Here is an 11,983-nt window from a genome sequence, read left to right on the forward strand (position 1 = left end):
TGGTAGCAGGGTACATAAAACCAAATCACTTAGTAGATCCAGCGCACATTTACAACTAGCACACCAAAAATAAAACATAGAGTGCTGGTATAACTCAGCAGGTCAGGCAACATCACTGGAGGGAATGAATAGGTGATGTTTTGGTTTTAATAGGGAAGGCAAGAAAGCTGAAAAAAAGGTGGGAGGGGACAAAGCCGAGCAAGTGGATACAGGCGAGGGGGTTTTATAAGCAGATGGGGGGACAAACGGTGAAGATAAAAAGAGACACAAGACTGTCAGATAATTAGAGAAAAGAAGTGAAATGCAAAGCAGAAGGAGGGAGATACTGGGCTTATATTCACTGGAATTTAGACTGGGTTTATATTCATTGAGAGGGGATCTTATAGAAACATAACATTAAGGGATAGGACAGGCTAGATGCAGGAAAAAAATTCTCCATGTTGGAAGAGTCCACAACCAGGGGGTCACAGTTTAAGAATAGGACTGAGATGAGGAAAAACTTTTTCACCCAGAGAGTTGTGAATCTGTGGAATTCTCTGCCACAGGTGGCAGTGGAGGCCAATTCACTGGATGTATTCAAAAGAGAGTTAGATATAGCACTTGGGGATAACGGAATCAAGGGATACGGGGAAAAAGCAGGAACAGGGTATGATTCTGGATGATCAGCCATGATAATATTGAATGGTGGTTCTGGCTGCAAAGTCTGAATGGCCTGTTGGTGATGGCACTGCTGTGTCAGGAACTTAGCACGGGTCGCTGCCCTCTCCATCACTACACTGGGAACCTGAAATAGGGCCTCAGCCCTCTACTGGCTCTCCACAGCAAAGAAGTGGTTAAAGTGACATATGGTTCGGTCTGCAATAAGCCATGGTTGTCTGCAAGGGTTGGTAGTGGGTGAAATGGAGAACACTAGTATCTTGTTAAGTTCCTCTTTTTCCCAGTCAAATTAACTAATTGTTCAAAAGATGAGTAGCAATTCCCAATTTTGGTCCCACACCTGTTGATCATGTTTGTATCCTCTCCAATGCCTCCATGAAGAGTCATATGTCTTTCCACATATGAGGCAGAATTCAATCGGAACTCAGTAACTTTGAAATTTTAATTCAGCCACTCCAGAAATAAATACTAAACTATGTTGGCTTGAGGACTACCTTATTGACAACCACGATTAGCCAGAGAGGCACTATGAGATAATTTTGATTGCAAATTATTGAGGGTTTTTTTAAAGATTTTTTTTTCACACAGTGGGTGTTGAGTGCCTGGAATGCACTGCCAAGGCTGTGGTTGAGACAGATACGATAATGGCACTTGAGAGGCTTTTTGATAGGCACATGAATGTGCAAGGAATGAAGGGATATGGATTATACACAGGCAAACACACAGACTTGCTGTTTAAAGACATTCAGTTTCAGCTTCATGATTATTAAAAGCTGGTTCTTCTCCATGATCAATGGCATTCGTTATTCAGACCAAGTTGTTTAGAAAAATAACTACAGATGCTGGTACAAATCGAAGGTATCACAAAATGCTGGAGTAACTCAGCGAAGAATGGTCTCAACCCGAAACGTCACCCATTCCTTCCCTCCAGAGATGCTGCCTCACCCACTGAGTTACTCCAGCATTTTGTGATGCCTTCGTTATATAGACCAACATCTTTGAAAATCTCCCTGGAAATGAATTTGGGCATTGCCATTATTTTGCTGAGCTATATGTGAGGTTAACAAATTACCCATTAAAATAATCATATGCGAATAATGATAGATGTTGATGTGCCAAAAATGTAAGCAAAATTACATGATGTCACATTAATACAATTTTCAACGTTGTAACTCCTGTTTTTCTGATGTGTCAAAATTCTAGGCTAGCTGTCTGAGAATCTAAAGGGAAAAAATGAATTTGGACGTACAAATATACAAAAAATCATGAAGTGGTTTAAAAGGTTCAAGCAAAAGCAAACCAAACATATTTATGGAGGGACAAAACGAAAATTTGAAAAGCTTAAATGTTGTGTTTCAGTTGCTATGCTATTTTTAAAAAATATGGATACACTAGAAGAGCTGTAAAAATGATAAAATATTTGTAGAAAAATGTGAAATTATACTTATCAGGAAAAGAATAAAACATTGAGGAAAGGATTTTGGTCAACAGAATAGACATAATATACTTTTCCACTTAGTGAAGAGTAAAACAACTGTTACAAAGCTATCAATGAGATAACAAATAGGCAATTTCCTTGCACCCCAGTGCTGTGCAATTTTTATTATGGAGAGGACAAGATTGCCAAATTATTGCCAATTTAATCCATTTGTGTCAGATCTATGAATATTAAAAGCTAGTTGTTGAAAATTTCTGTTCAAAGTGATTAACAAGAAATTGAACAATGACCAAAACAAGTAAAGACTTTCAGATTTACAAAGTCTGTAATCTCCACTAAATGAGCAACATACCTTCATCATCATTGACATTACACCACCTGCTGTCTAATCTCTCCTATTGTTTTGGGAATGTCCACAATGTTTTTCTTTCATTTGAAAGATGGTGGGGAGGTTAAATGATGAGGGGCAATGTGAGTGTGAAGTGTTAGCTCCAGGGCAGTAAAGCAACACAACGCCTCAGTAAATTGTATTCCTGTAATACATTTAAATAAAAACTAATTCCAATAATAAGCCTTTCCCTATTTTACCTCGGACATCAGGGCACGAATGTTGAATTTCCTGTCAGCATTCTTGAAAGAGGCAATCTGTCCATACTTGACTGTGGGGGGAAAATAATTTCTGTTAACATAAAAAAAATAGCATAATTGTACTGCAACAAACACATTACTGGAGGAACTCAGCAGGTGCTTCCAAGTACTGTGGAAGCAAAGGAATAATCTATGTCTCAGGTCGAGACCTTGCACCAGGACTGAGAGTTTAAAGAGGAGATAACCAGAGGAGGGGGTGAAGATTTTACAAACAATATGCGTAAAAGTCGAGCTGCAGCAGTTGAATTTCATTCGAGGACCCTCTGGAATGAATCCAAAGCCTACATATTTAGCGCCACTCAAAACCAAAGATACTAGAGGAACAAAATGGACTACTCCGTTGAAGTCACCTATACTGAACTTTAGTATACAAAGGAGCATAACATCCGCCATTTTAGTAGGCACAACCCACCATTCGCTATGCCTCTCGTACTGTAATCAGTGCTTTGGGGGAACAGTATGTTCCCATTAAAATGCAGAATATATCTAATCTATCAACTCAGATTTGTTATTTTTCTTTTTAAATGTTTCTGCAAGTTTCTGCCTACAAAAACGGCACCGTGACATACTATGGTTTTTAGGGTTGTTCCTCTAGTATCTTTGCTCAAAACTGCTGTCCAACTTAGTAGGCAGCGAAATTGAGAGTCCATCAGCTATTATGGAAGTGTAGGTGCTGCAGCAAGCATCAAGGGCCAAGACTAAGTAACTGGAATGCAGTACTTTGATTCTCTCCCTGCTGCTCAGGGGAGTGACTAAAACAATGTAAGATGCTGAACTCGACAATTAGTTATTTATCAGGTTTTTTGCCTGTTCTATGGTATTGTTCTATATCCTTTGATTGGCACCTGGGTATGCAGGGAATGGAGGGGTATGGATCAGCTGCAGGTAGATGATTTATAGTGGCATAATTTCAACAGACATCTTGGCAACACAGACATTGTGGGCCAAAGAGCCATAATGTTCTTTATTCTATTCCTTTCTTTTAGTCAGTCAACTTTAGTTTAACAGTAACTTTGAGGATGATTTGGCAACATTCAAATCAGTAACGTTGGCAAAAGTGTGTCAACCATCTGATTCACTTCCAAAGACAACTCGTACAAACTACTTTTATTCTGTACATGACCAGATTTTTAATTGTGCAATTTATATAGGGTACATAATCACATGGCACCTCTGAACCTACCTATTGCAACATAATCGCAGCAGGGCTCCTGGTAAATCATCCTCTTCAATCAGGAGTTGTACAACCACAGGAAGGGCAGGAATCCGTAGCACTTCTCTATTAGCCAATTGATATTACTGTCCATACTGCAGGAGGATGAAAGAATCTGTAATGAGTACATATTGTAATTCAGCGATAGTGATTCAGCAGTGGAAGTCTCGCCTCACTATTACCACCACCTTTTCCACACACTAAAGAATTCTCCACCTGACGTCTTCGGAGTGGGGGTGGAAACCGGAGTAAACCCACTGTCTGAAGCTGTGGGGAGAAGGTACAAACGCCGTACAGCCTGCACCTGTAGTCAGGGTCGAACCCGGGACACTGGCGCTGTCAGGCAGCAACTCTACCGCTGGGACACCTCGACCCCCCTCTTGGTCTCAACGCGAAATGCGGGACGATTTACAGATTCCCACCTGTTTGAACGCGTCAAGTAGTGTTTCACATAACACGGCCCAAGGGACAAGCGCCCGGGGGGGGGGGGGGAGGGACAAGCGCCCGGGGGGGGGGAGGGAGGGAGCGCCCGGGGGGGGGGAGGGCCCGGGGAGGGGGGGGGGGAGGGAGGGAGCGCCCGGGGGGGGGGGGAGGGAGCGCCCGGGGAGGGGGGGGGGAGGGAGCGCCCGGGGAGGGGGGGGGGGGAGGGAGCGCCCGGGGCCCTGGGAAGGGACAAGCGCCCGGGGGGGGGGAGGGAGGGAGCGCCCGGGGGGGGAGGGGGAGGGAGCGCCCGGGGGGGGAGGGAGGGAGCGCCCGGGGGGGGGGGGGGAGAGAGCGCCCGGGGGGGAGGGAGGGAGCGCCCGGGGGGGGAGGGGGAGGGAGCGCCCGGGGGGGGAGGGGGAGGGAGCGCCCGGGGGGGGAGGGAGGGAGCGCCCGGGGGGGGGGGGGGAGAGAGCGCCCGGGGGGGAGGGAGGGAGCGCCCGGGGGGGGGGGGGAGGGAGCGCCCGGGGGGGAGGGAGGGAGCGCCCGGGGGGGGGGGGGGAGGGAGCGCCCGGGGGGGAGGGAGGGAGCGCCCGGGGGGGGAGGGAGGGAGCGCCCGGGGGGGGCGGGGCCTCAGACAGGGACGACGCTTGACGCCGCCATTGTGAGCTGTGGACCCGCTGGGTGTCGCCGCTTGGACCCGCGGCCGGGCCCGGACCCGCAGACGGACGGACAGGAGCGGCGCTGAAACCTGCAGCTTCCCGACCGCCGCCGCTCCCCCTCCACCGGCCTCGTGCCCGCGGCGGCAAGATGGCGGCGCGTCACGTCACGTGGCGGCAGCGCTGATGACGGGGCGGGGACGTCACGTGACCCTCCGTCCAGTGACGGGGCGGGGACGTCACGTGACCCTCCGTCCAGTGACGAGGCGGGGACTTCACGCGACCCTCCGTTAGGTTGATTTTGAGTGGGCGGGGCCGGTAGGTGCCAGTCGCTCCCTCATTGTTTGGGGCGGGAGGGTGACGTGATCTCCATTCATGCCGGGCTGGGCGTCACGTGGTGGCCATTCATTGATGATTCGGGGCGGGGCCGCGCGTCACGTGGTGGCCATTCATTGATGGAGCAGCAGATGGACACAAAAGGCTGGAGTAACTCAGCGGGACAGGCAGCATCTCCTCTGGAGAGGAGGAAGGGGTGACGGGTTGGGCTGAGACCCTGCTTCAGACCAGGCCGGCAAGCAGAGGAAACAGTGGACAGTCCAGCACAGGACTATGGCCCACTTCTCCTGTACTGACCCTGATATGACCCTGAAGCTGGAGGGAGGAATGTAACAGGTGGGGAGAGGGGTGTGGAAAAATAGATGGGAGTCCACTGGGGCACATGGGAGGGGAGGGGGTATGGGAGAGACAGAGGGTGTGGGAGAGACAGAGGGTATGGGAGAGACAGAGGGTATGGGAGAGACAGAGGGTATGGGAGAGACAGAGGGTATGGGAGAGACAGAGGGTATGGGAGAGACAGAGGGTATGGGAGAGACAGAGGGTATGGGAGATACAGAGGGTATGGGAGAGACAGAGGGTATGGGAGAGACAGAGGGTATGGGAGAGACAGAGGGTATGGGAGAGACAGAGGGTGTGTGGAAGGGGGGGGGATTAGTTGGACATTGACTGAAAATGGACAATTCAATGTTCATACTGTTGGTTTGAAAGCTACCCAAGGGGAATATGAGCTGCTGTTCTTCCAGTTTGTTTAAGTGGCCTGGTTCATGCTGTCAATGCAAAGGCTTTGTAGGGAAGGGCTGGTATCTAAGGAGAGACAGAGAACTGGAAAACTGATTGAAACACAAAGTGCTTGAGTATCTCAGTGGGTCAGGCAGCATCTCTGGAGGGAATGGGCAAGCGATGTTGCAGATTGGAGCCCTTCACACCCTGCCAATATTAGAAAACGTGGGGCAGAGTCCCACAAACATATCAGGGTACTTTTCAGAGGCCACATGAGTGACATTGGTGCATTGTCATAATAGAATCTATTAAGCCGATAGCACCATGTACAGATGGATAAAGATTGTGAATATAAAACCCCATGTACAATTTTGGATTTCTTCTTTTCATATCTTTCTGAATATATTTTATTTTTTAAATAAAAAAGGAAATGGGCCATCCTGAATCATGTAAATGTTCAAGGCAGGGCTTTGGAAACTGAAGACAGACAGACAAAGCTGGAGTAACTCAATGGGTCAGGCAGCATCTCTGCAGAAAAGGAATAGGTGATGAGTGGGGTCAAGATCCTAATCAGTGTCCAAAGCAAAGATTTTTAAAAAACAACTGCTGGAGGAATCTGGATCAGGCAGCATCTGTTTAAGTAGAGGACAAATCATGTTTCAGGTCAGGATCCTTCTTCAGAGTGATGGCGTAGAGGGGAGATAGCTGATAGAAAGATTTGAGGGTAAGGGATGGGATAAGAGCTAGGATGTGATCGGCTGACCCTGATGATCAGTCCGAAGTCCTGAATGAATGAATAAGTTTATTTGCCAAGTATGTGCATTTCAAAGGAATGTGCCTTGGTGCTCCGCTCACAAATCACAACGCAAACATACATTTAACAATTAAGAATGAAGCATAAACACATCGAAACAGTACGGATACAATATTATGGTCTAAACATGTAAGTGAAAATAAACCAGAGCAAAAAAGAGACTACAGACTTTGGTTATTGAGTAGAACAACTACTCGTGCAAAAAAAGCTGTTTTAATGTCTGGCTGTGGCTGCTTTGACAGTCCGGAGTCGCCTTCCAGAGGGAAGTACTTCAAAGATTTTGTGGCCAGGGCGAGTGGGGTCAGAGATCATCTTAACCGCTCGCTTCCTGGCCCTTGCACTGCACAGTTCGTCAATGGGGGGGAAGGTTGCAGCCAACAACCTCAGCTGAGCGAACGATCCGTTGCAGCCAACAACCTCAGCTGAGCGAACGATCTGTTGCAGCCTCCAGATGTGGCGCTTGGTGGCTGAGCCAAACCAGACCATGATGGAGGAGGTGAGGACAGACTCAATGATAGCAGTGTAGAATTGGAGCATCATTGCCTGTGGCAGATTGTGTTTCCTCAGTTGCCGCAGGAAGTACATCCTCTGTTGGGCCTTTTTGACGGTGGAATCGATGGTGCCCCCCCCCCCCCCATTTAAGGTCCCAGGAGACGATGGTTCCACGGAACTTAAATGACTCCACAGATGTGACTGGTGTTGTTGATGGTGAGTGGGTGTAGGGGAGGTGGATCTCTTTGAAAGTCTACAATTAGTTCCACTGTCTTTAGAGCATAAAGCTCGAGGTTGTTGCGATGGCACCAGGATGCCAGCTGTGTCACTTCCCATCTGTAGGCAGATTCCTCCCCATCCTGGATCTGTCCAATGCATGTTCTGTCACCCATCCATGTTCTCCAGCGATGCTGCCTGACCCGCTGAATTACTCCAGCATTTTTTGTCTATCTAGGTGAGGAAGGATTAATTGGCAGGTGAGTTAGTTAGAGGTTATAAATACAGAAGACAAAATAATGCAAATGGCGCATAAAATGTAGAACCAGGGCTGGCATGAACAAGGATGGGGGCAGAAAAATGGTTGAATTGGAATTGGGAAGGGAGGGAGGTGAGTGGATGGAGGAGTAAAAAGGAACTGGGTGATGAGGGTGGGGGGATTTATGCTGTTTTTAATAATTTTGCATGTGGCATTCACTGCCAGAATCAAAAATAAAATCAGGAACCAGTTTGCGATTTATACAGCTAACCTGTGGTCAACAGAGTAAATTAAAAAGAAATATGAATTTCACCATTCACACTACCTCCTCTAATCTTTCAGCCCTCTAGGTTTTCAGTGCATCTTCATACTTTGGTCTCTTGCATATTTCCAACGGAGATTTAGCATGGAAACAGGCCCTTCGGCTCACAAAGTCCACATGACCATCAATTGCCCATTCACACTAGTTCTGTTATCCCACTTTCCTCACCTACTCCCTACACATTTGGGGCAATTTTAGAGACAAATTAACCTCCAAACCCAATTTGTCTATGGGATGTGGCAGGAAGCCTACACACTTGCAGGGAGAATGTGCAAATTGAACACAGACAGTGCCCAAGGACAGGTATCACAAAATGCTGGAGTAGCTCAGCGGGTCAGGCAGCATCTAGGAGAGAAGGAAAGGGTGACGTTTCGGGTCGAGACACTTCTCCAGGATCGCACACAGATCTCTGGGTGTGAGGCAGCAACTCTACCAGCAGTGCCACTATATCTTGATTTAAAAAAATTAAATGTTGGTAACTTTGGTTACTAAAAATAACAAACTATTCATTTTCAGTCTTAAATATCTAAGTCACGCTATGTCCCCCTTTACAGCTATGTTTAATTCAGTTCAATACTACGGGGCAGCACAGTGGCCGTAAAGTTGCTGCCTAAAAGTGCCGGGGACATGGAATCGATCCTGAATATGGGTGCCCTTTGATCGCATGGGTTTTCTGGGGGTGCTCTTCTTTCCTTCCACATTCCAAAGACGTGCAGGGCCCTTTCTCAGACCCAACCCAAAACGTAATCTTTTCCTTCTGTTTATAACATTGTTTACAGAGTACTATGTTTACATATTGTGCTGTGCTGCTGCAAGTAAGAATTTCATTGTTCTAATTGGTTCATTAGAGAATGAAACACTCTTGACTCACGTCCCGAGTGTGCAGAACAAAACTGGTGTACGGGTGATCGGTGGTCGGCATGGATTCGCTGGGCCGAAGGGCCTGTTTCCGCGCTGTATCTTTAAATAAACTAAAAACACTAAAACGAGAGGGTGTTTGAAAAAAGGGTCTCGACCCGAAACGTCCCCCAATTCCTTCTATCCAGAGATGCCGCCGGCCCCGCTGAGTTCCTCTAGGGTTTCGTGTCTATCTTGGGAGTGATTCGGCGTCGGGTTTCAGCGGTCACGGCGGGGCGGCGACCGGGTAGCAATGGCGGCAAGATCTCCCACAATGCAAAGGGAGCGAGAAAGTGCCCGGCGCCGACCAGTTGCCGCGGCAGTGCGCATGTGCATGGCGGCTGGGGACGCGCGGGCGGTGGCAGTGCGCATGTCAGGTCCGGGCCGGGGGCGGGCGGCGGCAGTGCGCATGTGCAGGGCGGCCGGGGACGTGCGGGCGGCGGCAGTGCGCATGTGCAGGGCGGCCGGCGGTGCCGGCGGATGTGGAGCGGCCGGAGAGCGGAGACCGGGCGGCCCGGACACGGATGTCGAGGGGTGGGGGCGGAGAGTGACCCAGAGAGAGAGCGGGGGGGGGCGGGGCCGCTCAGTGTTGACCGGTAGGTGACCCGGGGGCTCTGAGAGCGGTGCCCGTGTGCCGGCAGCGCATGCGCCAACCTCGGGCCGGGCCCGGAGCGGAGCGGAGCGGAGCCGCCACAAAGCGCCGGGGCCGCGGCTGCGCGTCAGACGCCGCCAAATACGCGGGAAACCCCCATCCCTGGGCCCAGGGATCCGGGATCGTCCCAATCCTGCACCGCGACCACCGGGCTGGAGCTGGAGCTGCCGCCCCCCCCCCCCCCCCGTCCCCATTCATTAACCCCCCCCCCCCCCCCCCCACACGGGCAGTTTCATCCCAATCACAGGGATTTGCATCAACCTCATTCAGGGATTGATCCCAATCTACTATCCCGCGGATTTCCATCCCAATACTGAGCATTGCACGACGCACCGACCCCAAACCCAGGGAATTATCCCCCACACATACATGGGCATTTACATCCCAATCCCATGAATTTGTATCCTATCTAAATCAGGGATTGATCCCGACCCCCTATCCCGATGTTGAACATTGCAAGATGCCCCCTTCCCCAAACCTGGGGAATTATCCCACCAACCGCACATGGGTGGTTATTATTCCAAAGCCATGAATTTCCATCCTATCTAAATCAGGGATTGCCCCCCCCTCCCCCTCAGATCTCCCATCCCGGGGATTTCCCTCCGAATGCGGGTCCTTGCAGGATGCTCCCAGTGCAAACCTGGAGAATAAGTGAGTTCGGGATCTTGACTGCACATGCCCAGGTCATAGGTCACTCGTGCTAAACATTCTCGCTGGCCGAGCTGCTGCGTGTATACAGACCTGCGTTTCATCGGTATTTTCCAGGTTTACTTCTTCCAGGTAAGAAAATACTGCTTTCAAAACTTAACTAGGTGTATATGTGGTTAATTTGTACAAAACTATGATGATTTTGTTGGTTTTATTGCTTTATGCTTCAGTGAGTGAGCGAGATCATGACAATTTCTTTTACATTGTAACTTGTACCAGTATGTAATGGACATGCTTACAGGACCCTATTCGAATTAACATATGATTGACCTTGTTATTTATTTTGTTTTATATGTTACTGGCAAAGCCATGCGCATTTGTGCAACTTTGGACTGTGGGAGTAGCACGTATCACCTGAATAAGTGGATACAGAATGTGTGTGACAGCCACAACTGTCAATTTGCAACAGGAAACTGTTTCTGCCCACCTGCCTTCAAACTCGAGGAAAATAAACTGCAGATGCTGGTTTAAATCGAAGGTAGACACAAAATGCTGGTGTAACTCAGTGGGTCAGGCAGCATCTCGGGAGAGAAAGAATGGGTGGCGTTTTGTGTCGAGACCCTTCTTCAGAAGTCTGGAGAATAAGCGAGTTAGGTATCTCGCTTCAGACTTCTGAAAAAGGGTCTTTACCCGAAACATTACCCATTCCTTCTCTCCTGAGGTGCTACTTGACCCGCTGAGTTACTCCAGCATTTTGTGTCTACCTTCGATTTAAACTAGCAACTGTAGTTTTTTTTCCTAGTGTTTGAAGGGAGGTGGGCAGAAACAGTTTCCCTTTGCAAATTGACAGTTGTGGCTGTCACACACATTCTGCATCCACTTATTCAGGTGATACGTGGTACTCCCACAGCCCAAAGTTGCACAAATGTGCATGGCTTTGCCCAGTAACATACAAAACAAAATATATAATAAAGTGAATCATATGTTAAGTCAAATAGGGTCTTGTAATCATGCCCGTTACATACCGTACAAGTTACAATGCAAACAAAAATTGGCATGGCTTTGCTTACTCACCGAAGCTCAAAGCAATAAAACCAACAAAATCAACGTAATTTTGTACAAATTAACCGTAAATACGCCTAGTTATTAGTTTCCAAAGCAGCATTTTGTTACCTCGAAGAAGCAAAACTGGAAAATACGGATGAAAAGCAGGTCTGTCTACACGCACCAGCTCAGCCGGCGAGAACGTTTAGCGCGAGTGACCTATGACTTGGGCATGCGCAGTTGAGATACCGAACTCGCGTATTACCACCATACCTGCACAAGGGCGATTATTATCCCAATCCCAGGAATTTTCACCTGCTGAAATCAGGGATTTATTACGATCTTCCATCCCGCAGATATCCCTCCCAATGCTGAGCATTGCAGGATGCCCCTCCCCAATTATCCCACCTGCACACGGGCTATTATTATTGCAATGCCAGAAATATCCATCCTTTCTAAATTAGGAATTGTTCCCTATCCCAATGTGGAATATCGCAAGATGCACCTCCCCTAAACCCAGGGAATTATCCCCCACCCACACACGGGCA

This window comes from Rhinoraja longicauda, unplaced genomic scaffold (genome assembly GCF_053455715.1).
Source record: "Rhinoraja longicauda isolate Sanriku21f unplaced genomic scaffold, sRhiLon1.1 Scf001021, whole genome shotgun sequence".
Taxonomy (NCBI): Eukaryota; Metazoa; Chordata; class Chondrichthyes; order Rajiformes; family Arhynchobatidae; genus Rhinoraja; species Rhinoraja longicauda.